Source organism: Dermacentor andersoni, chromosome 10 (assembly GCF_023375885.2).
Source record: "Dermacentor andersoni chromosome 10, qqDerAnde1_hic_scaffold, whole genome shotgun sequence".
Classification (NCBI taxonomy): domain Eukaryota; kingdom Metazoa; phylum Arthropoda; class Arachnida; order Ixodida; family Ixodidae; genus Dermacentor; species Dermacentor andersoni.
Genome location: NC_092823.1, coordinates 124,905,126 through 124,932,182, shown reverse-complemented (window position 1 = coordinate 124,932,182; position 27,057 = coordinate 124,905,126). Strand labels below are relative to the sequence as shown.

At 45.6% G+C, this 27,057-nt stretch overlaps 1 long non-coding RNA gene across 1 annotated transcript; it reads right to left on the bottom strand.

Moving 5' to 3' along the window:
• Positions 1 to 920: 920 nt before the first annotated feature.
• LOC129380328 (uncharacterized) lies at positions 921 to 22,781 on the bottom strand. The gene is made up of 3 exons (XR_008608322.2): positions 22,682 to 22,781; positions 10,388 to 10,579; positions 921 to 1,010 (listed from the first exon to the last, which is right to left on the bottom strand). It is a non-coding gene; the product is annotated as an uncharacterized lncRNA (long non-coding RNA).
• Positions 22,782 to 27,057: the final 4,276 nt, after the last annotated feature.

The window sequence follows — 27,057 nt, the reverse complement described above, 5'->3', positions numbered from 1 at the left end:
GTATTCAAAAGGATGGTTACGACACACTAGGTTAAGCCTTGCTGCCTGAAAGCCCACCAGATTAATTCCGTTCCACCAACGCATGGCACACAGGCGTTTTCGCATTTCGCCTCATCAAAAAGCGGCCGCCGCTGCTGAGATTTGAACCCGCGACCTTGTGCTTAGCAGTGGAACACCATAGCTGCTAAGAGTCCGCAGTGGTTAGCGCCTCGAAAAGTTTGTATAAATATACATGCCAGACTGAACAAAAAATAAGAATTTCATATCTCTGTATGGTATCATCTATTGAAATAAACAGTGTCGCTCCACTGCATTTCAATGCTTGTCTAAGAAAAAAAAAGCTGAATGTGACGTGCACTTACCCCATTTATGAGCACTGCAACATAAGATGTAATATCAGGTGCGCCCAACTGATTCTTGAACATCCCGGCGTGGGTGTAGTCACTTATGAAATATAACTCCACGGTGAAGTTTTGGTTCGTAGGCACTGATCGGGATTCTGCAAACAAACAAAAAAAATTATTTATTTTCCATACCTGGTAACCTGAAGTGGGTGCCACACTTGGACAAAACATACCTGCCATGGTAGCTCTTAGTTCTGTGTAGTCACTTCCTCCTGGAAAAAATGGTGCACAAAGTATATTCATTTACTTGCTGTGCTATCATACTTCCTGCTTAAAAGAAATACTCTATAAGAAACTCACGCAGGGCTTTAAAAACGCCGGGGGTTTCTTTCCTTATGTCGATACTTAATATTTTGTGTGGAACCCTCAATGATGACGATCTCTCCAGCTTCATTGCAGGCTCAATTCTATGTGTTGCGTTCAAGACGCCGAACTGCCGGAGAGAGGAACACTTTAGTAAAAAAATTCTCGTAAAAGATGAACTGTAAAAGGACCTTATGGGTTTCTTACTATATGATAGGATCCTTCCTCTTGAGGTGTCACCAGTAAAGATGCTTGTTCTTCGAGATTTTCGTAGAGGTGCCGTTCGTAGTGCTTTCCATCAATCTTTGAACATAACGTTGGTCGCACATGTGGGGCAGAAAGCGTGAGGTTGAATGTAAATCCACTTGCAGAGACGCTATTCGATATTTTGTCATTTTAATTTTGTATATAAATAGATGTAGCAGTCTTTAGGGAATGCAGACCGGAACACTTTTCAGGTGTTACCGGCGAGCACTTATGCAGATCGAACAGACATGTTGATTTATTGTAAAGCGAAGCTTTGGTGATTGCTTATGCCTGTTTGATTAAATATAAAGACAGGTTTGGTTTGATGAATTGTGTGCAGGAATGATATACGCTAACGAAAATTGCACCTTCGACAGTTGATCGTACGTCGAAACACCCTTTTTGCGCCCGTAATATTACTGAAAAGATTGAAAATGGATGTGTCGTTAGCAGAGCGCCCTCTGTGCATAGTTTTGATAATTTGAGGGTGATTAAAACGTGTTTTTGGCGAAACGTACCCTTACAGAATTTAAGGCTGATAGAGCACTTCATCTTTCAAGCAAGTAAAAAGCAATACAGGTTTACGCCCAAGCGGTTTGTGCCAAGTCGTTGTTCGAGCACGTCACGTGGTCACAGTGGGCTAGAGACGTCATCTTACAACTTCGTGTGCAGGCGTCGCCACAGATAATGGGAACACGGGGCCCATGGAAAAGCCCGGCAGAGTGCCCAACGACCGGCATTTCATTAAGTCGTGCGGTGCTGGTGCAATCAGAGATTGGCGTAAAAGTCGGGGAGCCCTCTTCTATGCTGAGTCGTCTGCCAAGACTTCTGAAAGCGCCGATGGTGGCGCTCCGCGGAGCGCCACCACCTACAGTACAAGGCATCGCTGGTGGTGAAGTGGAGAGACAGAGCTGGGGAGGTATTAACGCGAAAGTGTTAAGGAGCCCGTGTCACAGAAATTCCGGCGTCAGCGTCCGGCGTCGGACATCGTTCCGGCAAAATAATTTTCGAACCACACATACCCAGGTCTTGAATGTGGCGCAAAGAACTGACTGGACTAACTGAATTTCTCAAGCTAAAATACGAGGAAAGACAATAAACTACAACTTACACACAACCTACGGACATGACAGTTCTCGGACTGTAATCTGAATATACAAGAAACATAATTTTGTTATGGAAAAGCTCAAACAAACACCTTTTCCTGCGTTTCTACAATGCATAGACTGGAGACGGCATCCGCCACTTGCGCAAACCGGCGCGTCAATATCTCGGAGTCCTGCTTCCTTGAAACACTTCCAGATGGCACTCGCCTCCGCCGCATCGCGGCCCATGCAAGACGCCGCATTTCTATCAGAAAGCCCACCTTCGTGCACAGTGTTCGCTGCGAGCGTTTCCCAGTCAGCACTACGGTTACACATGCTGCAGTTTACACGAAGCGTGAGAAGTAGTCAGGGATCTTTTAATGCTATCACGTTCCACTCTTAAACGTGAAACTTAAGCGGCCTCCAAATTTCACTGCAAGAGTCCACCTAGTGGACACGCCCATTTCGTCTGCTGCTGAGGTTCTGATTGGCTGCGCTGCGCTGCGCGTCCGCAGCCGCCAGGCGTGACAGCCCATCAGTTCTTCAGCAGTAGACGAAATAGACATGTGCACTACGTGGACTATAACAGAATACTTCCCTGTTTATTTTATTTCCTGTTGTGCCCTTAATTTTTTACCACTGCATTCGTTTAAATTGTTTCTTAAGCTAGGTGCCACCTTGTTGATTGGCTGTAAGAGAGTTTCATAGAATTTCTAGAGGGAAATGTGATGCTAGTGTCTACGGCAGCTGCAATCAGGGTGGTTGAGCCCGCATGGGAACGACGTATTTGCCTAAAGTTAGTCTTTCTGGCTTTAAATGGCTTCATGACTCCGCAAATGATCATCTTAAGAAAGTACTGCATTATACCTAATCAAATTGATTCGAACAGTATTGTCCGACGGCAGGATTTGAGTACAGGACCTCTAGCACAGAAGCCCAATAATGGAGCCATTGCGCTACAGACGCATGGACCAGCGGAACCCCTGCAATTATTAGCGATTATGCGTGCTTGCACAGTCTTATTACCATCTGCATTAGAAAAAATGTAAATTGCTTTGAAACTTAGGCCAATTTAAACCTTGATTAGGCGTACTAAACGCAACCACAAGAACGTCTGAAGCGCCAAAAACGAAGATCATGCAAATCCACGTACTACAGATAATTCCCATGGTGGCTGAACGATTGTAGCGCCAGAGTTCCCTTTAAAAATTGTAGGAAACTCTATGTCAGCTGCCGATACCACACCAGAAAGAACATGCGCCTGTACAACCATGATTCGCTGAAGCGCCAGTGCATCACAGCGCGTCAGCGAATCATGGTTGTCCAGGCGCATGTTCTTTCCGGTGTGGTATCGGAGCGGGTACAATATTATGCGGAGTACATCTTGCACTATTTCATGCGCTATCAACTGTAATAAACATTCGCAGCTGCATGCGGAACAATTTACTACTGATAAGAACTACCCATTTATTGCGCAGGTGGCGCAGCGGCAGTAAAATGGGGCGACAACGATTTTGCCCTGCTCTCTCCTATCCTGCTGGCCAGATATTACTGTTAGGGTCACTTAAATTGTTTAATCTTGTTGTTGGGTTATAGATACGCTCAAGTGCATGGTGTTAGTCTATGATAACACCTAGAGGCGCCACCGCTCTTTTTAGGCGTTGTGTTCTTATCTGTGGCAATGGCGATGAATTAGCCGAGATGTAACTCTTCCAACTGACAATTCATAGGTCCACAGTTAGAAAGGGTGTAATCTCAAAAACTCAGCCATTCATATAGATGTATTCCCTCAAACCTTTCTATAGTGGTAAAGGAGTGAGTTGTAGACACAAGAAAACACCATTAGGAGTACAAATTATCTTAGTTTCTAGGGGGACATCGCCATTCTGGAGGATTTGGCAAGGACGGGCAACCACAGTGCCTCATAGTGAGTCAATAAATTGAAGAAATTAAAGTAAATCGAAGAAGTCGTTAATAATGTAAATGCATCTTTATATGGGACTTCTGCGACGTAACAATATAATTTACCATTCTATTCAGAGATCGGTGTTCTTCAGAGACACCTCTAATCCGACAGTATAAGTTCAGGTTTTACGTAGGAAGTTATTTCTTTCGCATAAAACGGAGGTGGGACTATTTGGTCACCATACAAGGATTATATAGGGCAGTTCGACGGCACATTCGTATAACGTTCGTATTTATATCCACAAACACAGCCGGTGACATAGGAACCGACCCAACAGTCTGGCTGCCACGCCAATCCTGAGAATGTAGGCAAAGAAACGTTCGCCTTAAACTCGTTGTCCGCGCGTTTGAGGGATAATTATACAATTTGCTTATAGCAGAGGGGTTTTGCGCTCACAAAGAGCGCGTCGAAGCGTAGAAGAAAGTTCAACATTTGGAAGGCACTTAAGCTTCGTCTTTAAGAATGGAACGCCGGTAGCATTCAAAGATCTCTGACTGTTTTTCACGCTTACCGGCAACTGAAGCGTATGCAACCTTAATATTTACCGGGAAACACTGCCAGAGAACGCTATGCACGAAGGCTAGCGGGCGAGCTTTCTGGTAGAAGCGCGGACTCTTGCTGGGCGGCGGATGGATGGATGGATGGATGTATGGTATGAGCGTCCCCTTTGGAACGGGGCGGCGGGTTGAGCTACCAAGCTCTTGCTATTATACTGCCTAATGTCCTACCTAGGTTAAACAACAAAAAAGGAAAAGAAAATAACACTATGAACTACCGCGCCCAAATTTTCTGATCTCCTATTGCGAACTGTGCTTTTGTACGTCTCCGATTTTTGTCGTTTGCCTACTTTTCTTCCACCAGTCCTTCAATCGCCTCTTACTAATGCCTATTGCGGGCATGTTTACTTTTCCACTGCTCCCGCTGAACCCAAGGGCTTCAAGGAGGCCAGTGGTACCTAAATCGACCGCTGGGTAGATGTTTTCACATTCTAATAAAACATGCTCCATAGTTTCCCTAGCTTTACCGCAGCAAGCACATGCTTCTTCATTCTTATATCTCGCTTTATAGGTGCGTGTTCTAAGGTATCCCGAGATCTCGCTTCGAAAAGTAATGAGCTTCCCTTTGAGTTATCATAAATTGTTTCTTTCCTGATTTAGTTTTTTCCTCTTAAGTAGTTACTCATGGCAGGCTTCTTTTCCGTTGCCGCCACCCATGAGATTATTTCAGCCTTTCTAACTTTCCGCTTGGCCTTCTTTGTTGCTGTGTAGCCCTCCCTACAGGCCGCATGCTTGCTGGTAAGCTTCCTAGTTCTTTTCCTCCACTGTGAATCAATGTTTTTCCTGTACAGATACCTGGAGCACTCTCCCAGCTTTCTTTCTTCCATGTTCCTCAGCCGTTATTCATACTCCATTTTACTGCGCGCTTCCCTCACTTCAAAACTAGTCCAGCCCATATCCCCCTCCACAGCTTCATTTGTAGTCTTCCCATGAGTACCCAATGCGAGGCGACCCACTCACCTTTGGTTCCCATCGAGTCCTGATTGTACCCCGGAGTTAAAGCAAACAACCGCATTTCCAAAAGTAAGTCCTGGAACCGTTACACCTTTGCACATACCTCGGAGGACCTCGTACCTATTGTATCCCCATAGAGCTCAGTGCTTCATTATGGCTACATTTCTCTTCCCCTTCACTGTTATTGTTTTTTTCCTGTGTTTCCATATATCTATTGCCTTCATTTATCCATATACTACGGTATTTATATTCTGTTACCCGAGCTATTTCCTGGCCCTGTATCTCCACTGTCTGTTCACTGTTTTCATTGAATACCATAACGCCTGATTTTCTAACCCTAAATTTCAAACCTAAATTGTTGCCTTCCTGTCCACTGATATTAGCCAGATGATGCAAATCACTTTGCTTGTTAGATAGCAACACAATGTCGTCCGCATAAAAGAAACCGGATAAGTGGAGGTGAGCGCCATGTGAATGTGTTGCAAGGAAACGAGCGACGCGCCCCGCTCTGTGAATAGTAGAAACGCTGGAAAAGGGGTTTATGTTTGAGTTTTCGCGTAGCAGATTATGATGATATGTGGTGTTTTACGGCTAAGGGGCAAGGTATGGCCAAAGAGTACCATGGCAAATGGCTATGTTATCGATGACTTGTAGATAGCGTGGACAGTGAATTCCTTATGGTAGAGGTGACATGGCTGTAAAAGGGCCTAAAACCTGTCGCTGCAATGGCGTAAAATATATAAGTACTAAAATAATGAAACTTACTAGTTAGTCATGTGGGCCATGGCAATTATGTTTTGTTAAAGCATGATGCAATAAAACATAACAGTGACACTAGGGCTTCAAGAGAGCCCTTGAATGCAAGAGATGTTAATCGTGTGCTAAAATTACCTTGCCAAATGATTTTCAGAGTGTCTGTTTCAGCTAAAAACTCAAACACTAATTTAGGTTAAAAAGCGGTTCATGGCTTAGAAAAAATGTCGGGGGAAGAGGTGTATTTTCGCGATATGGAGAAGGAACACACTTTCTTCTCTGCTTCTATTGCAGGGAATTGAATAAGAACATGGAGGACTGAGATTATTGCCGCACTTACTACAAGTCGGAGGATCCTCCCTAGTTAAGAGGTAAGAGTGAGTACCGTAAGTGTGTCCTTAAGTTAATCTAAATCGGCAAAGAAGTACTTTCTTGTAACGTGTAGTTTTCTCACTTATCCAGTTTCCTAGTCTTCCTTTTATCATATGTAGCTTATTCAATGCTTGTCTATCGCACTCTCCTTGCCAATGATTCCTCAGTTTACGGCGTAGATGAGCCTTTAAGTCTGTGGCAGGAATGGGGATATTTCAATCGGTGTGACTAAAACTCATTGACGTAGCGTTTTAGTCAGCAGCTACGTTGCCTTATACACCTTTGTGGCCAGGTATCCATCATTAGACAATCACTCGGTTTCACATACATGCGGAGCACAGCAAGCTGTATAGTTCATTCAAAACAGAGTTCCTTTGTTTTCCTGGACTAATTAGGGATCTCACTACACTTATTGAGTCCGTCAAGACAATAGCCTTAGTAACATTTATGAGTAGTATGTGTTGGATAGGCGAAAGTATAGCGTATGCTTCCGCTGTAAAAATACTGCTTTGTGGGTTTGTTGCCCCAGATGTTGAAAATGATGGTCCTAGAGCTGCATAAGCAACATCAGCAGGAGACTTCGAAGCATCTGCGTAAAATTCAGCACAGGAATACTTCTCTCTAAGCTCAAGAAAATGCGGGCGTATATGTGCCTCAGGTGCTTTTTTGGTTATTTCTAATAACGAGATATCACACTGAATAGTTTACCACTCCCGGGCGGTGGAAGCCGAGCAGGAGCCCTTAGGACATTCTCTAAAAGAGGGACGCCTGTTTCTTCTGACAGTGCTTCCAATCTGAGCGACAGAGGAGGCCTGGGGGCTGGGCGATTATGGAATAGCCTGGCTGCGGTCAAGTCGCGAATGATTGAATGGCACGGATTATCCACCTCTGATTGTACCTTCAAGGCATTGGGGAAGCTCAAATATGTCCTTTTGAAGTGTAGAGATCATTTGTTAAATTAAAGTACAGGATTTGTACAGGACTTCTCCGGAAGGCGCATGAAGCAAGGCGGAAACCCAAGTGGTGGATACGATCTAACATTTTCTAAGCACTAGGCGTAGCAGAATTACACACTATCAGGCGCCCTCTGGCATCACATCGAGAGTCGCCCCACAAGGTATTGTGTGCATTTAGGTCTCCAACGACAATGTAGGGCTCCGGAAGTTGTGCAATAAAGCTTTGAAATTTTGTTTCGGAAAGTTGATAGCTGGGCGGGATATGTAAAGAAGTAACGGCCGGAAGTTTACCAAAGAGCGCTACTCTGACTGCAACTGCTTCAAGGGGAGTTTGCAGCTGTAAATGATGGCGGGCGACGCCCTTATTAACTATTATAGCAACACCGCCTGACGAGGCGAAAGCGTCGTTTCGGTCTTGATGGTAAATTGCATACTGTTTGAGAAAGTTGGTTTGTGAAGGATTGAGGTGTCTCTCTTGCACACACAGCAACCTTGGATTAAACTTGTGTAAGAGTTCCTTAATGTCATCAAGGTTGTGTATTCGACCTCTCACATTCCAATGGGTTACCTGTGTAGCTATATTGGAAGTGTTTTGTGGTGTGTGTCAAGAGAAATCAGTTAGAATAGCTCACGAGACTTTTCCAGGCCCCATGATACGAGATTTTTCTTTTGTCTTGGCCCACTCCAAGGAGCTGCGCCGTTCCTTCGGCGTCTGAGACACAGGAGTAGTGTTCGTTACATCCATCGCCTCTTCAGAGGCGCTGGATGACGCCCCCTCTGCGGGCACGCTCAGCGTTTTTTCGGGCTTGTCTGCACGAGCAGTGGCCGTGGGGCCGGCAGGCCTGGAGGTCTGCTGGCCCTTCGTGTCAAGGGGCAAAACAGCAGTGGCTGCTCCTGCCAGGGAGGCTGGTGGCGTAACCGCCTTCACGCTCCGTGTGACACGGGCGGCCGCCGGAAGGTGTGGCGCTGCCCCCCGGCGCGTCACATCACTGCAGGAGGGATTCGGTTGATCGTGAATAAGCAAACGCTTGCGTGCTTCTGGGAAAGAAATGTTTAGTTTTACATTCAGTTCGATTATCTCTTTTTCTTTCTTCCATGACGGGCACGATCGTGAATAGGCGGGGCGGTCATCGTCACAGTTAGCACAATGGGTTGCGGAAGGACAGTTGTCTGAGGCGTGGTCTTTAAATGCGCATTTTGCACAAGCAGCAGGCCCTCGGCAGCTTTGAGACCCATGCCCAAAACGGTGACACCTGAAGCATCCTGCGGATTGGGAATGTACGGCTGTTCATGAAGTTTACAATGTCCGGTCTCTATTGAATTTGGCAGTTCACTTGTTCCAAACGTAATTATTACAGGCTTTGTTGGAATTTCCTTGTCATCGCGCCTTAACTTAATTCCAGTAAAACTTCTGTAGGGGCGAGTTGGTACAAATCCAGTCAAAGAATAGCGCAAACCAGGATGACCAGAAAATGAGAGGGACACGCACAGAAGCACTAATAGTAGCGCTTCTCTGTGTGTCCATCTCATTTTGTAGTTGTCCTGGTTTGCGCTATTATTTTACTGGTTAACTTAATTATTTGCCTCTATACCACGTTTTAATCTTGCCATCCATCCAACAGCTCGCTTTCACTGAGTTCAAGGAGGTCGTTATCAGAAATCGCACCAGGTACAATGTTCATTGACGGGTGGGAGCCCACAGAGACAGGAATGGCAGCAAACGCAACATGTTTTGTCAGTTTGCTGTATTGAAACTTGTCACGCACTTCCAGAAGAAGGTCGCCGCTTCCAATCTTAGTTACTTTGTAACCAGAGCCAATTGCTTCTGTCAGACATCTTGCGACAACAAATGGGGATATTGCACGGAGTGTCTTGGTTTCATGTTGAATATGTATTATATGGTACTTGGGAAATATTTTTGGTTTCATGAGAAAGTTGAAGGTTTCATTGGTGCGCCTCCTTTTAAGGGAGCGATCAGGGAGTGGGGGAACTAGAAGCCATATTTAGCGTTACTGTATTCGGTAGGGATGCCTGCCGCCCACCTCCATGACCTACCTGGGGACGTCACAGTACGTTCTCATTAAACCTAATATATATATATATTTACACACTCAAGACTGGATATATTACAGAAGGTTAATTCTTGCCTCCCAGAAAATGGGCAGTTAAAAGAAATGAATAGAAGACAGGAAAGATGCAAAGTGGGAGAGAAAGACGAAGATTGGAGATGAGGACAAGAACAGGCGACTGCCGATTTCTTCCAGGTGGGTCAGTCTGGAGGTGTCGTCTATGCGAGTCAGAGGGCGAAGAGGTGTGTTGCCTCCGCCGGAGGGCCTTTAAGGTCCAAACACCCAGCAGCGGCTCAACCGCCAGGATCCCCCTTTCCCCAGACAAGGCTAAGCCGCGCACGGCTGCGCGTGGGAGGGTCCAACTCTCGTGTGCTCTGGTACTCGGTGTCGCAACACACCAAACGCCTGCTGACACAAACGCCCCTGCAGGGCCGCGTAACAGATTACGTTTTCTGGTATATTCAAATTACAATCCGACGCTATCATGTCTGCAGGTTGTGTTTAGGTTGTAATTGATGATTTTTTGACGCATCTTTGAGTAATTCAATTATTTCAGGAACGCCTCTGTGCCATGCGGAGGGCTAGGTGTTTGTGGTTCGTAATGATTTTTCGCTTAACGACGTCTGATGCAAGACACCGACACCGGAGTTTATTCGATGCAGGGCCCTTAACGCTATCGCGTTAAAAGATAAACTACGTTGCATACTGTAACCAGTACTCACATAGCTTTCGATGACGCCGTCATCAGTGACGCGTCGGAATAACACGCTATCGGCCAGGACTGAACCCTTATTTAATGTCAGAGTATCCTTCGTGAAGAACGAGGCGTTTGTCGGTGCTGTCTGATCGGTCTTGAAAAACCTGAGGGTAAACGGTGATGCTATTGCCCGCTACAACATCATTGCTGTTGACACCTGGGAGAAAACACACACATACACGAAAGCGTAAATTTCATTATCGCAAATATGCATTTACCGTTGTAATTGACAGTTAGCCGAAATCATGTAACTTTCACTTTAGTGTAAGAGGTGGCAGACTGCCACAACAATTATCGTGGTAGGTAGCTTGATGATCGTCAGTGTGGCGTTTTGAGGCGCTGGGGCTAAGTATGGCCAAGAGTGCCAGACAACTCTTAATGACTTTGCAGTGGAGCGATGAATTACGAGAGGCAGATTTGACGTCGCTGTAAACAAGCCTAAAACAGTTGCTAGAAAGTGTGTAAAACCTATATGTAGTACATTCATGACAATAAATAATGAAGTGTGCTGTGGACACGTAAAATACATTGTGAAAGAATGACGATATACTGAAATATGTCAGAGGCCAACATTTTCAATAAGCACCACTGCTTCAACAGAGCCCTTGAAACGCAAGGACCTGGATGTCTGTGCTATACAAAACTATCGCAGAAGCCTCCTCTGGAAAGAGGATGCGCTACAAATTTCTCGGGGTAATAACATGCAAGACCACATCAAGTAACCCAGCACTGCTTTAGTGTTAAAAAGCTGTTCTTCACTAAAAAAACATAATGGGATTGGTTTTCATGCGCAAAGCGTGTGCAACATCAAACATGAAAATCAATTCGTCGCTTGTAAAGAGGAAGTTGTCTACGCCATTCCGTTGTCATGTGGCAGGCTTAATGTCGGTCAAACGGGAAAATGCCTTAATGAACGCCTGAAGGAGCACAACAGCAATGTGCATAATACAATAAAAGGGCATCTTGGCATCCACTGTAGAGACTGCGACAGCAGGGGCCTGCCAACCTGACTTCGCTCGAACACAAATTTTAAGTAAACATAGCAACCAACTAACCCGTGAAATCATCGAAGCAGCGCACATCGCCTGGTAAAAAGACGCATGCGTCAGTAGCCTCTCCTTATCGATTACGTCCAAAGAACTGGCATTTTTAGAGGGGAGGGGGGTATGATGATTACAGTTACCTCCCCTGTTCAGTGCAGCATGTATGACTGATTGTGAATATATGTATGTTTTTTTGGTTTCTCCTGTTGGTTGGAGCTGTTATAGATTCTTCGTTCCAAGCAATAAACTACAGTTGCAAGTCAGCGCTCCTCCGTGTCGTTTCTCCCTGCTTGTACCCGTGAAAACCGCGCTGTTCTGTTTCGAACCGTTCAGTGCGTCGTGATGCGGTGTTTTCTTTTTTTGGAGCCATTGCGAGAATCTCGCCACTCCTTAGGCGCTGGCGGGGCCGTCTGGCTGGTTTTGTCCATCACCTCTTCCGAGGCGTTGGACAAGCGCTCTTGCGAGCGCTGCGTTTGAATCGAAGGCCTCGTATCTGTAGACGAAACATTTGAGGCTACATCCCAGAGGTAGTTGGCCTCTCCTGTTGGGGCGGTGGAGCAGCGCTAGCTGCACCAGCCGGAGGGGGTGCGGATGGCGTCACTGCCGCCTCACTTAGTGGGTCGGAAAGCCGCCGGAGGCTGTTGTGGCGCTGCCCCTCGACGCGCCACTTCGGCAAAGCTGTTCTTTTGCAGGTATGCTACCCGCCTGCGTGCCTCTTTGAACGATATGTTTTCCTTAACTTTCATTGTTACTATTTCTTTCGTTTCTTCCATGATGGCCAGGACCAGGAGTATGCGGCATGCTCTCCATCACAGTTCACGCAGTGTGGAGCATTCTCACAATTGTCAGATGGGTGTTCTTGGGCGCTACATTTAGTGTAAGTCTGGCGGCCTCGGCAGTTCTTTCAACTGTGGCGAAATCTTCGACAGTTGAAGCGCCGGAGAGGATTGGGGATGTACGGTGTGACTCGAATATTTATGTATCCAGCCTCAATGGTCTCAGGTAGCATACTTCATGCGAAAGTTAGAATTAGGTGTCTTGTTTAGATCTCTTTGCCATCGTGCTTAATCTTTATTCTCCTGACATTGATCGCATTTTGATTGCGCCAGCCCTCCAGCAGTTTGGCTTCAGAGTGGGCAAAGTGACAGCGGTGGCGACACGATGTTAAAAAGCTGTTTCTTCATTGTGCAGATCCTCGGATGCGTCGTCGAGCCTGTTTTACCGGAGTGTAAGGCATGGGACATCATCTTCGCATGTTGCCCGGTTGATTCACCGTTCTACGAGCTACATGAGGAGACCTTCATCACTACATCACCCGACTGCCCTATCGCCCCTATGCGTGATACTTCTGGCATGCTCGGGAAATCAACGACCTGCCTGCGTGTTCCATGGAAGTCTGGTACTTGTGCGCACACCATCGATATCTGGAGCAATACCCAGGCGTCGCCATTCAAGGGTTTAAAAGCGGCGTTCAACTTCGCTCGCCAGTCGGCAAAGTGACAGCGGCAGCGACACGATGTTAAAACGCTGTTTCTTCATTGTGCAGGTATTTTATTTCGAAAATTCTCGATGCTTTAAATCCGACACTCGATCATTGCTACTGTTTCTTTGCCCACAAGACGCGGCTGATTTATGATTGAATGCCTAGTACAGTATCAATTGCCTTTTGTTGAGTGGAGACGTGGAGTTGAATCCTGGTTCCCCCAAAGTTGATCACTCAAAAAAGCTCGGTAATTCATCTAGTAACAGTTCTGAACGCTCTACGTGCTCCACAATGACCACTCAACATTCGGCTACTGCGGCATGTTCGACTGAAAATGCTGACATTGTCACTATGCTTACTGAGGTTGTTGAACGACAAAAACTGATGTCTGAGGACTTTGCCAGAATTAAGTCATTCCAAGCTTCTGCAAACTCGCGTTTTGATGCGCTAGAAAACCGTGTAGCAATACTCTTGTCGCCTACAACAGGCCAGAAGGTTGATGCCAATGTTTCTGATCGTCTCCGCTCCGAGGTTAAAACACTGACTGGAACTGTGGCTCAGTTGGTTGCCAAGAATGACCGCCTCGATAACCGATCCCGTCGCAACAACATTATTATACACGGCTTGGACGAAAAACCGGATTAAAATGAGAATACTTTGCTAGATGGGGTTGCACAGATATTTTCTTGTATACTACAGATTACACCCCCACACATTGAGCGTTGCCACAGGATTGGTGGAAAGCGCAGAGAGCGTCCTCGCCCAGTTATTCTTAAGCTGCTGGATTTTCGGGAAAAGTCTGCGGTGGTGAAAAGCGTCTCGAAGCTTAAGGAATCTCAATATTACATCACTGGGGATTTTTCAGCCAGCGTTCGCGCAGTCCGGAAAAAAATTTGGGATGCCTCAGAACGTTTTCGAAGACAGGGATCTGTTGTCAAGCTACACTATGATTACGCTTTTATCAACAAAGTGCGCTACAAATGGGATGGCGGGTCCAATGCCCTTATAAGGGACCCGAAATCCTTCATTAACAGAACATCTCGGTCAACACCGCCCGATTCGTCGGCTGCAGCTAAACCTTCTGAGTCATTACGTTCCACTTCTTCTCACTGACTGCCTCGTAATCCCAATTGTAACCTCTCAATTTTAAACCTCAATGCTAGGAGCATAACTAACGAGTACGGAGACTTTTTGTCTTTAACTTCTGCACGCTCGCCTCATATGGTTGGTACCACAGAGACTTGGCTGCATGATGATATACTAGACTCTGAGTTCACTCCTCCTGGCTACGTTGCGGTTCGCGCAGATCGGCGTCACTGTAAAGGTGGCGGCGTTGCGTTGCTTTTTCGGTCGGATCTCAAGTTTTCACGATTGTCACAACCAGGTGACATAGAATCAGTCTCGTCTAAACTTTATTTAGACAAAGCACATGTCACGACAGGCATCGTTTACCGTCCACCAAGTTTCCCGTGGACCACGTTCTAACTCTTAGTCGCTGTATTAACGAGCAGCAGCTAAATACGGGTAACCTCTTTTGCATGGGTGATTTTAGTGCCCCCGCATTCATTGGCCTACTTTAACACTTCTGAAAAAGACTTCCATAAATAGAGAACTAGTTGCCGTTTTCTTTTATCCGACCTTGTTCAGATTAGCAATAAACCTACATGATGCGGTGCTCTGCTCGATTTGGTTTTCGTTAGTTCTAACATTGTTGCAAAGGGTTACATAAGTGATGTCATTGAGGTAATTTCTGATCTGATGGCCGTTGTTGATGGCCGTTGTTGTCTTCCTAAATTTCTCGGTCACTAAGCAAAATTTTGTTTTCTCTACATTTCCTGATTTTACTCGCGCTGATAATGTTTCAATAATAGACGCTTTGTCTGATGGTTTCGGAGAACTTGCTGCACTAAGTTCTAGTTGTATTATTAACGCATTGGTAACTTATTTCGAATGCTTGGTTAAAGAAAGTATTCAGTGTTTTATTCCTTTCAAAACAAAGAAGCAAAATGTGAAAATTCCCTGGATGACGTGAGATATATCTGACACGTCGTGTAAATAGACTAAGGTGTAAGAGGCGCTCAAACAATCAGGCAGCCATGATGAGGTTCATTAAAGCAAAAGAGGAGCTTATACTGAAAATTAACTGCGATAAGAATTTCTTCTTCGGTGTGCAGCTGCAGGACCTACTAAAAACCAACCCGCGTAAATTCTGGTCATCTGATTCGCCACGTGAGACGGCTACTTCTATGGTGATTAACAATGACCCTACCAATAATCTATTTCATATATCAAACGCATTTAATAAGTATTTCCTGTCCGTTTTCACTCGTGACAACAACGTCATCCAACCAGACACCATTGCTTGTAGTGACGTACCCATCAATGACATTAACAGTACCGAGGAAGGTGTGTTGAACTTAATATTGAAACTCGATATTAAGAAGTCTGCCGGGCCAGATAGCACTCCGAACTTGTTTTTGGTGCGGTACTCATTATGGACCTGTCGGTACCTCACTGTCATATTTCGCATGTCCCAGGCATCCCCTACAGTACCCTCATCCTGGAAAATGGCTCAAGTTCTTCCTTTATTCGAGAGTGGTGACAAACACGTTTTACCGTATTATAGACCAATTTCTATAACCTCTCATTCGTGTAAAGTGTTAGAGCATATTATTTACAAACACATTATGGAATACCTTGAGTCACATAAATTACTAACTAATGTCCAGCACGGCTTTAGACGCGGGTTCCGCACATTAACACAGCTAAGTGAATTTACACATGACATTTGTATTTACCTCGACACGGGCAACTAAATTCACGCAATCTTCATTGACTTTTCAAAGGCATTTGATACAGTGATTCATTCGAAATCGATGTATAAACTTGACACCATCCTTAATATTTGTATTTCTAGTTAATAGCTGTATTTCTAGTTTTCTTTCCGATCGATCTCAATTTGTGGCCTTTAACAGAGCTAATTCCAGGGTAACAGAGGTGTCCTCAGGAGTGCCACAAGGTTCCGTGCTGGGTCTGTTGCTTTTCTTGATATTTATAAATAATTTGCGTCGTCACATAACCTCAAATATACCTTTGTATGCTGATGACTGTGTATTATATCATAAAGTGTACTCCTTTCATGACCATTTACAGCTTAAAAAATAATTTTCTAGTTTTAGCTCTTGAAGCGCTACCTGACAAATGACAATTAAGATCCGTAAAACCATTGCTATGACTCTCACTAATAAATCGACGCCTTCCGCTTTTACTTACAATGTTAGTAATACTCCAATTCAGAGCGTTAGTGAATATAAATACTTTGGTCTTGTTTTCATACCCAGTCTGTCTTGGTCGAACCACACAGATTGAATAACCTCAAAAGCACTGAAAAAGTTAGGCTATCTGCACCGCACATTGACCACAGCCCCAAGGGATACTAAACTACTGATGTATATATTATTAATCTGGCCTATACTAGAATAGGCTTCTCCCGTCTGGAATCCGCAGTAACACTGCGACATTAATGAGATCGAGGCCATCCAAAAGAAAGCGATCCGCTTCATATGCGGTAGGTATGATAGGGATTTTTCACCATATACAGCGCTTTCATCTCTAGGCTTACAACTGCTCCGATCGCCGAGGCACGGAATCACTGAAGTTTTTGCATTGCATTATTAACTATTCTTGTCGTATATCCTCAGATAACTACCTAACTCCTGCAAAACCATCTAATACTAGAAGTCACGATCACCTAAACATCGCACCTTATTTTGCCCGTATGGACACATTTAAATACAGTTTATTTCCCTGTGTTATCGAATACTGGATTTCTTTGCCTGGTTCTACTCGCTCTCTTTCTTTAAACTTATTCTTGGCGGCCATTGGTTTGATCTGTGACAGGGACAGCAGCGGTATGTTTAATAGGTTGCGATGAAATTGACGTGGCCATCTCGTCCTCAAGAACCTTACCCTCGATGCCCCTGTGGCCAGACACCTAGCGTATAATTACGTGCTAGTTGGATAAATACGCTTTACAGAGGACGGAAGACAGTTCACTAAGTACTGGAATTAATGCTTACAGAGTGACATCAAGGCCAACACGGCACTTTTGCAGAACTGCTTTTTGGAGTTTTCATTTCCTCATATGCTTCACAGCCGAGATATTGCATGGGCCTAAGCCGTAAAGATGCTTGTTTCCGGATGCAGTGCATCGAATTCCGAGAAGGATCGACCGACGGCTGCATAGGACACTCCGGTATGTGACGTCGATGTGTCTGTATAGAACTCCGTTCAAGAGTGCCTGTACTAGAGTTCTAGGAAATGAGTTTAGATTTCGATCTCTGGAGCGTGCTTTGTAACTTGTAGAAAAGATATATCACATTCTATGAGCTGAGGCTCCCAAGGTGGTAGCAGCTTAGCTGGAGGCATTAGGCGATGTTCGAGGAGTGGGTCATCCGTTTCAATGCTGAGCTCCCCCACACGCCGTGAAAAAGGCTGTCTTACAGAGAGGCGATTACGAAAGAGTGTAGCACATGTTATGTCGTTAATGGTATTAGAACACGGATCTTGATGATTAGAGTGAACTTTCAGAAAATATGTTAGGCTGACGTAGGCTCTCTGCAGATTATGTGACCACTCATTTGATTCCCCGTATAAACTTTCAATGGGACTTGTTCTGAAAGCGCCAGTGGCCAGTCGGATCCCTAGATGGTGGACGGGATCTAGCGTCTTTAGCACGCTCGGGGCGGCAGAATGATAGATCACGGCACCATAGTCCAATCGTGATCGAATCTGGCTCTCGTTAAGATTCGTTAAACACTTCATGCCACTACCCCATGTTGTGTGTGATAACATTTTCAGTAAGTTCATTGCTTTTAGGCATTTCATCTTGATGTACTTCATGTGTGGAGTAAAAGTTATTTAGAGTCAAGGATAATGCCTAAGAACTTGTGCTCTTTGTTCACAGGTATTTGTTGTCCAGACATTTCGATATCGGGATCTTTATTGAGCCCTTCGTTTCTTGTGAAAAGCACTCAAGACATTTTGTTTGCTTTCACTTTAAATCCGTTCTCGGATTCCTGTTTGCACACTTGGTTCAAGCCCTGTTGTACTTGAATATCACACACTGCAAAGTTGCAGGATCTGAAACCTATGGGTAGGTCGTCTATGTTAACGGAATAAAAAATGGCTGGTGGCAATGAAGCGCGAAGCGTGTTCATCTTCACGATAAAGAGTGTTCAGCTAAGCACACCTCCTTGGGATACGCCAGTTTCTTGTTTAAAAGCTCGCGACAATACAGTGCCGATTTTCACACGGAAGGTACGTTTGGAAAAATAGCTTTCTACTATGTTTAGCATATTTTCTCGACTGACCATTCCCGACAAGTCTTGCAAGACCCCCTATCGCCACGTTGTGCCATACGCCTTCTCCATAACTTGGAATGTCGATAGGAAGAACTCTTTATGTACAAATGCAGCTCGGATATTTCTTTCAATGTGCACAAGGTGATCAGTCGTGGACCGTCCTTCTCTGAAGCCACTCTGACGGGGATCAAGAATATTGTTCACTTCAAGCAAATGTAGGAATCGATGATTAATCATTTTTTTCAAATAGCTTGCACAGGCAACTTGTAAGAGCTATGGGTCGATAACTTGCCGCCATGATAGGGTCTTTACCCGGCTTCAAGACGGGAATAACAATAGCTTGTTTCCATGAGCATGGGAGCCCAGATAGAGTTGAAAAGTGCCAGAAGTGTCATCTGTGCGTTATTGTGTAAGTTTTTATTCATGTCGTACATGATTCTATCAGCTCCCGGTGCAGAGCTTCTACATGTGCTCAATCCAGCTTAAGCTCGGCATTATTAAAAGGGCGGTTGTATGGTTCATCCGGACGGCATTTACGATCCAGTGCCTTAAGTTCAGCTGAGTGTTTATATTTGAGGAATGATTTTGTGTAATGTGTGGAGCTTGATAAATGCCGGACGTGTTCACCCAGAGCGTTGGCCTGGTCTTCCAAGGTGGAAAGTCCCTTGGTCGTCAACTATGAGCAATGGGTGGATTTGCTGCCCCGTTGGCTTTCGTAGGCCATTCCATGCATTAGACTCTTGAGTGTACGATGTGATTCCCGAGAGAAACGTCTTTCAGCTTGCCCGCCTTGACTGTCTCCGCGTGTACCTTTCCTGTGATTTGGCCAGTTAAAATTCAATGAGATTTCCGGCAGTTGGGGAGGGACCCAGCAAACCCCACGCTTTGTTTTGTTTGCTTCGCGCCAGTCTGCACCGCTCATTGCACCAGAGGACCCGTCTTTTACAAGAAAGACCTTGTGTTTGTGGAATGAATTTTTCAGCTGCATAGAGTATAAAACAACTAAAATATGCAACTGCTTTATCTGTGCTAAAATCAGCGACAAGATGTCGTGATAAGTGAGTGGATTCCTTAAAATGATTCCATTCGGCGAAGGCTAGTTCCCACTAGGGGTGTGTGGAGTGCATTATTGTTGTTTTATCAAATTTAAGATAACAAGAAAATGGTCACTTCCATAGGGATATTTGGTTACATGCCATTCCAAGTCAGGGGAAATTGAAGCCGAGCCAATCGGCAGGTCTATTGATGAATATGAATTATGATAACTATTATAATGGGTTGGCTCCTTCTTGTAGAAGAGACAAGTACCGGAGTTTACAAGGAAAATTTTCAATAAAACGACCTCTCGCGTCGTATTGCGAGTCTCCCCACATGGTGTTGTGGGCATTAAAATCACTTGCGAGTATGTAGGGTCCCGGGAGCTGATCTATTGGGTTATAAGAATTGCTTTTTCCGAGATGATAATTTGAGGAAATGTATATCGACATACAGTGATGAATTTATTAAAAAGAACTGTCTGACCTGACAGTGCCTCAAAGTGCGCCTGAGGGGCAACGTGATGATAAGCTACTGACTTGTCGACAATTATTGCTACACCGCCAGACGTGGTGTTTGCCTCATTGCGGTCATCCGATAGATTGTGAAGTGACGAAGAAAGTTTGTGTGTGTGGCTTTGAGATGTGTCTCTGGAACAAAAAGCAACTTTGGATGATGCTTGTGCAGAAGTTCTCTGATGTCATCTAGGTTATGAAGAAGTCCTCTAGCATTCCATTGTATTTGTGTCTACATGATGATAAATGTGTTTTGTGCTGCGTGTTTTAAGAGACGGAGATCAGCTCAAGGGCTCTTTCCAGGCGCCGTGACGCGAGTTTATTTTTGAGCGATCTGGAGAGGCTCGCCCCTACTTAGGTGCTGGTGGCGCCGTCTGGCTGGTTGTTGTGTCCATTACCTCTTGCGAGGTGCTGGACAAGCACTCTCACGAGTTCAGGGTTTGACCTCAAGGGCTGGTCTCGGCAGACGAGACCTTTGAGACCACCGGTCCGGAGGTCGATGGCCCATTCTGCTTGGGTTGCGGATCAGCGCTAGCTGCAACCGCCGAGGGGGGCAGATGACTTCACTGCCGGCTCACCCCGTGTGAGCCGGACAGCAGCCGAAGCCGTTGTTGTGCCGGCCCCTGACGCGCCACTTCGGCAAAGCTGTTCTTTGGCAGGTAGGTTACCCGCCTGGGTGCTTCTTTGAAGGAAATATTCTAGTTTACTTTTATCGTCCTAATTTGTTTTTCTTTCTTCCAGGGTGGACACGACGGTGAGTACGGGGCAGGCTCCTCATCACAGTTTGCACATGGGAAAGATTTCTCACAAGCTTCAGAGGTGTGTTCATGGGTACTGCATTTCCCACAAGCTTGGTGGCCTCAGCTGGTTTGCGAACTGTAGCCGAAACGCTGACATTTGAAACACCTGAGTGGATTTAGCACATATGGCCTAACATGGGGGAGCTTGGTGTATCCCGCCTCGAATGACTACCGCAGGACACTTGAACCGAAGGTGATTATCAGGTGCTTGGTTTGGGTTTCTTTGCCATCCTGCCCCATCTTAATTCTTTTGGCATTGATAACATTCTATTCAGTGAAGCCCTCCAAGCGTTCAGCCTCCCTGAACTCCACCAAGTCATCGTCCGAAACCAGGCTGCAGGTTGTGTTCATCGTACGGTGCGGCGTTATTGTTACTTGGGTCTCCTCAAATGATGCTAGTTTCGGCATCTTCCCTTATTGCTTCTGGTCGCGGAGCTCCAAGAGGAGATCACCGCTTGCCATCCTCGACGCCTTATATCCTGGACCAAAAACTTCAGTAGACGAATTTGAAACAAGGAACGGTGAAATGGTTCGCACTGGTTTGTCACGTTTTTCCGACTGAATTACATGTAAATGAGGAAAGTTGTGGACTTGGCGTCAGAAAAACTGAAAAACATCTTCGGTGTGCCCTCGTTTCGGAGGGCGATCAGGTAGTTTAGGAAAAGCGTTTTCCATAACTATAGATGGGGTTTTTGGCCACGATGCTTACCACCCATCATGGAGCTCAACAGGGGGACGTGACAGAAGTTCCTGCAAGAGAAACCCGCCAACGCCAGCCGTACATCTCTGCTATAACCAAATACCGCAATACCAAGGCTGGCTAGTCACATAAGGTTAACCCTTGCCGCCGGAAGATTCGGAAGTGAGGAGAAGTGAAGACAAAAAAGATGAAAAAGTCGAAAGAGAAAGACGAAGATCGGAGAGGAGGACAGGAAAAGGTGACTGTCAATTTCCCGCAGTTGTCAGTCATGAGGTGCCATCTATGTGAAGCAGAGACCAAAGTGGTGTGTTGCCTCCATCGGGGGGTTTTAAAGGTCCGAACACGCGGCATCGGCTCAACCCCCTGAATCCACCTTTCTCCAGACACGGCTAAGCCGCGCACGGGTACATGCGGCAGGGTCCAACCCTCATGCGCTCGGGTAAATGGTGTCGAAACACACCAAACGCGTGCTGACGTAGACGCCCCTGCGGGCAGTGCGAAGAAGTAATATGCCGTAATCGGTGTCCATGATATATCTCAGTTAATCACACATCTTCATGCCTTTTGGTTTTCGCTAAGTTGCGTCAAAAATAAGTATTCCGCTGTGTGCATTTCAATCGCCTGCCCAATACTCAAAGAAAATTGGTTGAGTGCACAATATAAGCAGCTTTGTTAAATATATGTTGCGCCCATCGCCTTAAGCGTTTCTCTAGGACCTTAATACTATAGTATTGATTTCACTTCGTCTTTCAATAAAGGCTTATGCAGGAAACGGCAAAGAATGCGTGAAAGAACACACAACGCAATTTATTGTGATGTTGTACTGGTGATGAAGAAAAAATTGTCGCAACTGTAAGTTAATGATCTGGCGAATTCTTTATTGGGCGAATTTATGCCCAGTAAGAACAACATAGAAATCCCAACACCATCGAGGAGAGTCGTCAGTCGTCGAACGTCTGAACTCGCGGGTCAACGGCTTCTACCATTTATACATGATTGACCATCGTATGTTTGAGCACAATCGCTGATGCTCGCGTACGTTCGAGAATGTACAATACTATTCATGTCGAGCGGACAGTTAGATTAGAGTTTCTGCTATTTTTTGTGCTATTACATTTCTGCTATGATATCGGCAACATTCACGAAACTTCAGATATATCTGGGCGGCGGCTAGCGCCGAACGATTACTTTGTAACAGTGGTTTGTCGATGTAAAATACTCATCCGAAAGAGCTAACCAATGTGCGCCTGTCAGTATGAAAAAACTTTACTTCAGAATAACACTTATATATGAAGCCAAGTGAAAAAAGAAGATGCTTACTTATTAGAGCGATGCAGAAAAAACGCACTAGAATGTAATTTTTCATTTCCATGAGCGTAGCGAGGGCGTCCGGAAACTTCCTTTGCTGAACACGTTCTGTCAGTCACTATGGCGCACCAAGAAACCGATAGCAGTATTTTATGTAAATCGTGTCCCCTTTCTCTCGTAGTAGGAACCGCGCTTTCCTAAATATAATGTCACAAGCCTACTTGCCGGCGTGTCAAGACAGCGTGCTCTTTCGAAAAAGCACCTTTAGTCGAAAGATTTCTGCTTCATTCCAGGTGTTGACGTACTCAGTGCCGCGTGCACGGAGCAAAACGAATTGTTTAAGGAGAAGCTTCAAAACAAAGAGCTAAAATGAATACTCGATAGTTCGTGGCATACCGCCTTACTTCTGGTAAGGCGAAGACTGGACTGAGAGTGTACAACCATATCTGTGGCTCTATACTCGACAGAGGCCACTACTAAGCTCGCCGATGGGTTTGGTGCTTTGAGAAGTGAGGCTGCCAAGACACACGGTCAATGACGAAATGCTGGAGCGTGAGACGCCAAATGTACAGTCTTGGTCAAAAAACTTGAACCCGCTGTGAATAGCCGGGGAGCAGCGGCGCTCCGCTATCGTGGCGCTGCCATCATCGGCGCACGCCGCTGCTGGCTTGCATCGAGGATAAAGGGGGCGAGGGTAGCAAGACTCTTACTCTCAAGCGCCGTTTGATAACAGCGATCGTGAAAAACTAGTGCGGCGAGCGTGGCGCGAACGCGACGGTGGCGAAGCGGAAGCCACCCGACCGGCTGGCATGCCGTTTGCAGCGTATGCTGGATGAGAGGGCGGGGGTCTCTGGCGACCGCTGTCACACGCGATACACTCAAATTTCGCAATTCTGCGTATCGTAATCATCAGTTATTGTTTTCTGCTACCAAAGTAAAGGTAATAATAATAATAATATATGGGGTTTTAAGTGCCAAAACCACTTTCTGATTATGAGGCACGCCGTAGTGGAGGTCTCCGGAAATTTAGACCACCTGGGGTTCTTTAACGTGCACCTAAATCTAAGTACACGGGTGTTTTCGCATTTCGCCCCCATCGAAATGCGGCCGCCGTGGCCGGGATTCGATCCCGCGACCTCGTGCTCAGCAGCCTAACACCATAGCCACTGAGCAACCACGGCGGGTGGAAAGTAAAGGAAAAGCGCTATGAATAGTCCTGCACCTGCTCGAACACGGGCACTTTGGGAGGATCGTATCTAAGATCTAACTTCAGCAGCTTAATGATATATTAAATAACGTCCCACAATAGCATCTCGTATTTGTAATCATGAATGTCACAAGTAGAAAATGAATCAAGAAAGCATAAGCTTCAGGGTGGCACCTGCGTCTCGACGAAATCACAGGGGGGAGCATGCCTTCAAGGCATTGAGTGTGGCTTTGTCTGTGGTACCGAACAATTGCTGTTTGCCCATGTGCTTGACTGTAAACTAGCCAAGGTCTGTGGTTGAAAGGACGATACGTATAACCCATTTTTTAAACTTCTTGGGAAGCCCTTTCTCTCAGAAACGAACGATACCTCAGTAAACTATATATAAAATACTTCTTACAGTGAACCCGTTACAGCCACAGCACCGCCGGTGTGACGCCTTCACTATGCGAGAATCCTATAATCTCGTGGCTCTGGTGTACATTACGCGATTCAAACGCGTGATGCCCAATGCAAATGGGATGAACGTACACTGGCCTCATGTGTGCGTGATAGTGGGCCCTAACGACAATGAGGCAGTGCGCACTAAGATATAAAGAAAGGTGAGGAAGTGGGCACTTTCCAAAATGCCGAGGGAATGGGTTTAACTCAATCGGCTACTCAGGCAGGGGAACGTCTTCTAGACCCGAAAAGTTTTCATAATCTCACTGTGGGTTTAATTAAAGAACTTCAACGCCAAACGCACTCGTTTGGTCGTTCCTTAATGGAGAAGTGCGGCCAACGGATTTGAAATATTGTAACGGTGGTTACAAGCCCTTTCCGAAGAGAGCCTTCGTAGTCGAAATTACTGCTTTTGGTCTTTTCTAAACGAACGATGATTTAATTGCCCGCATATTACAAAAAACCTGGAACAACGCTAGACGACTATGAGAGATGTTAGTTATTTTTTATCTTTTCATCGCCCTCAGAAACACATTCAAAATGCTTATCTAAAAGCATATTGCGAAGGCTCTCGCCTTTGAATATGTAGAATAAAATTGTAAAAGGTAATTTCGAAGATTAGGAAAATTTTTTATGCTATAATGCGCTGCATGGAAGCCAGGCAGTTTCGCCCAGGCCACCGCATTTACTCGCACGAAGCGCCGTACCACGGCGGCCGCAAGACGATCTCGCAGCTGGCAGAACAAACGCTGCACTAGTTATTCACGCGCCCTGTTATCAAAGCATGCTTGAGAGTAAGAGACATGCTTGTCTCGCCCTCTTTATCCTCGCACAAGCGAGCAGCGGCACGCACCGGCGGCGGCAGCGCCGCGACAGCGGAGCGCAGCCGCTCCCCGGCCGTTCACGGTGGGTTCAAGTTTTTTGACCAAGACTGTACCTGTAAGAGCTGCCGATAACGTGTATATGCCGAAAATTGGGACTTGTGGAATTGCGGCGCTTCAGGTGTCCTCGTTGTTTAACACTCCGGAATGAACGCAGCATACGCAACCACTACCGCATAGGCGTGGCTGTAGACCGCATGATGCCACACGGTTAAAAAAGCTCCATGAGACCTCAAATAGAACTTAGAAGAATGCCTCACCTAATGAACTACTTCTTGCTCACTTATTCAGTGAATTATCAATCAAGCAATCAAATATCCATCAGCCAGTCAGTCATTCGGCCTGCCAGCCAGCCAGCAAAGCAGTCAGTCCTCAGCGGGCTGATTGGCCGGTCACCCAGCCAATTACCAGATTTTAAGCAAGTTCGGTGAAGCTGTTAAGAGTACCTATAACGGAATGAATCAATCAATAAACAAAAATAAATCCATCACGATCCCTTACTAAATTGCCCAGGAATGACCTTGATGCCCCTCACACTTGTGCTCTTGTAGTGAACCTCAAAATAACGGGCTCAAATATAGCACGCGAGTCACACAGCTACTTTCCACGGGCTATTGAATCCATGAACCTCGACGTTCTGTAGAAACACGAATGTTTCTGCTGTCTTACACCAAACACTTGTGGGGCCACCAGTGGAAGCGAGAATTCGGCGCACCCAAAACTGACCGTTCTTGAGGGTTACCGTACATTTAGAAAAAAGCGCAATTTCATTGTTGCAGGGTTTTAAATTTCGCGACGAAATAATGAAGGATTCTTAGTTACGCCTAAGTGGCGTTCACTTGTTTTTGTACGGATCCTTGTTTTTGTACGGCAGTTATTTTTGTGAAAGCGTGGGCTGACGCTCGTTCTTGATGTAGTAAAGAATATTAGTTTTACAAAGTAAATATATCCTTGCTATTCGGAAGTTAAGAAAAAAAGAGGAGGCAGGAAATAACTATTGCACATCGTCATCGATCAATATTTTGACGCGAACCTCATAGCTATCTTGCATCCTAACAGCCAAATAATGAGGAAGGATAACTGCAGGTAACAAACATTCTTGTTGAATTACAGGCGCTGGAACGCATAGCGCATTTTCGTTGCCTTCGTCGATACATAAACGGGGAAATCGAGGAAGTTCTAATTGTGACATGAGGTCATCAGTAGCGGACATCCAAAATTCACAGTCACATGGGAACACTGGCCACGTTCGTCATCTTCGTTACGGCATAGTGGTGAACAGGCTCTATATTGTGAGGCTCGGCAATTATCGCAGCGCGGCGACTCAGGACTCTTAAAAAGGAAAAAAAAAACAATTTCATCGTCCTGCGTTTATCGGACAGCGAGCTTCACTATGGTGCTTACATTAATGAACGATTCGATGCCAGCTGCTTTCCGCGTCCATGAATTTTCGCAAGTCCTGGCGGCATTCTCAAGAGACGTACTGTTTTAATACTGAAACCTGTACTGAGCTTTTTTTCTGCGGCTACGTGCGCTTCGAACCCGAATAAGTTTTCTGACGAATGATTCATTCGTAATGGCGCTCTTGCGTCATGCCTCTAAAATAACATTTGCTTGCAACACAATGCCCCGGGCACATTGCGTTCTGAACAAAACACTTCGCCAGTGAAATATCGAAGCTTCGGTAATAACGCTGTTCGTCGAAGCTGGTGATGAAGCTCCACGCACGCAATGAATGAGTGGTCGCACTGTTTGCATCGGACTCTCGGTTCGAGAGTGCTAACTTAAATTGTGCGATTCGGGTCACGCGTGCAAGTCCTGAGAAAACGTAGGACCAAGTGGATCGGTAAGTTGAACGT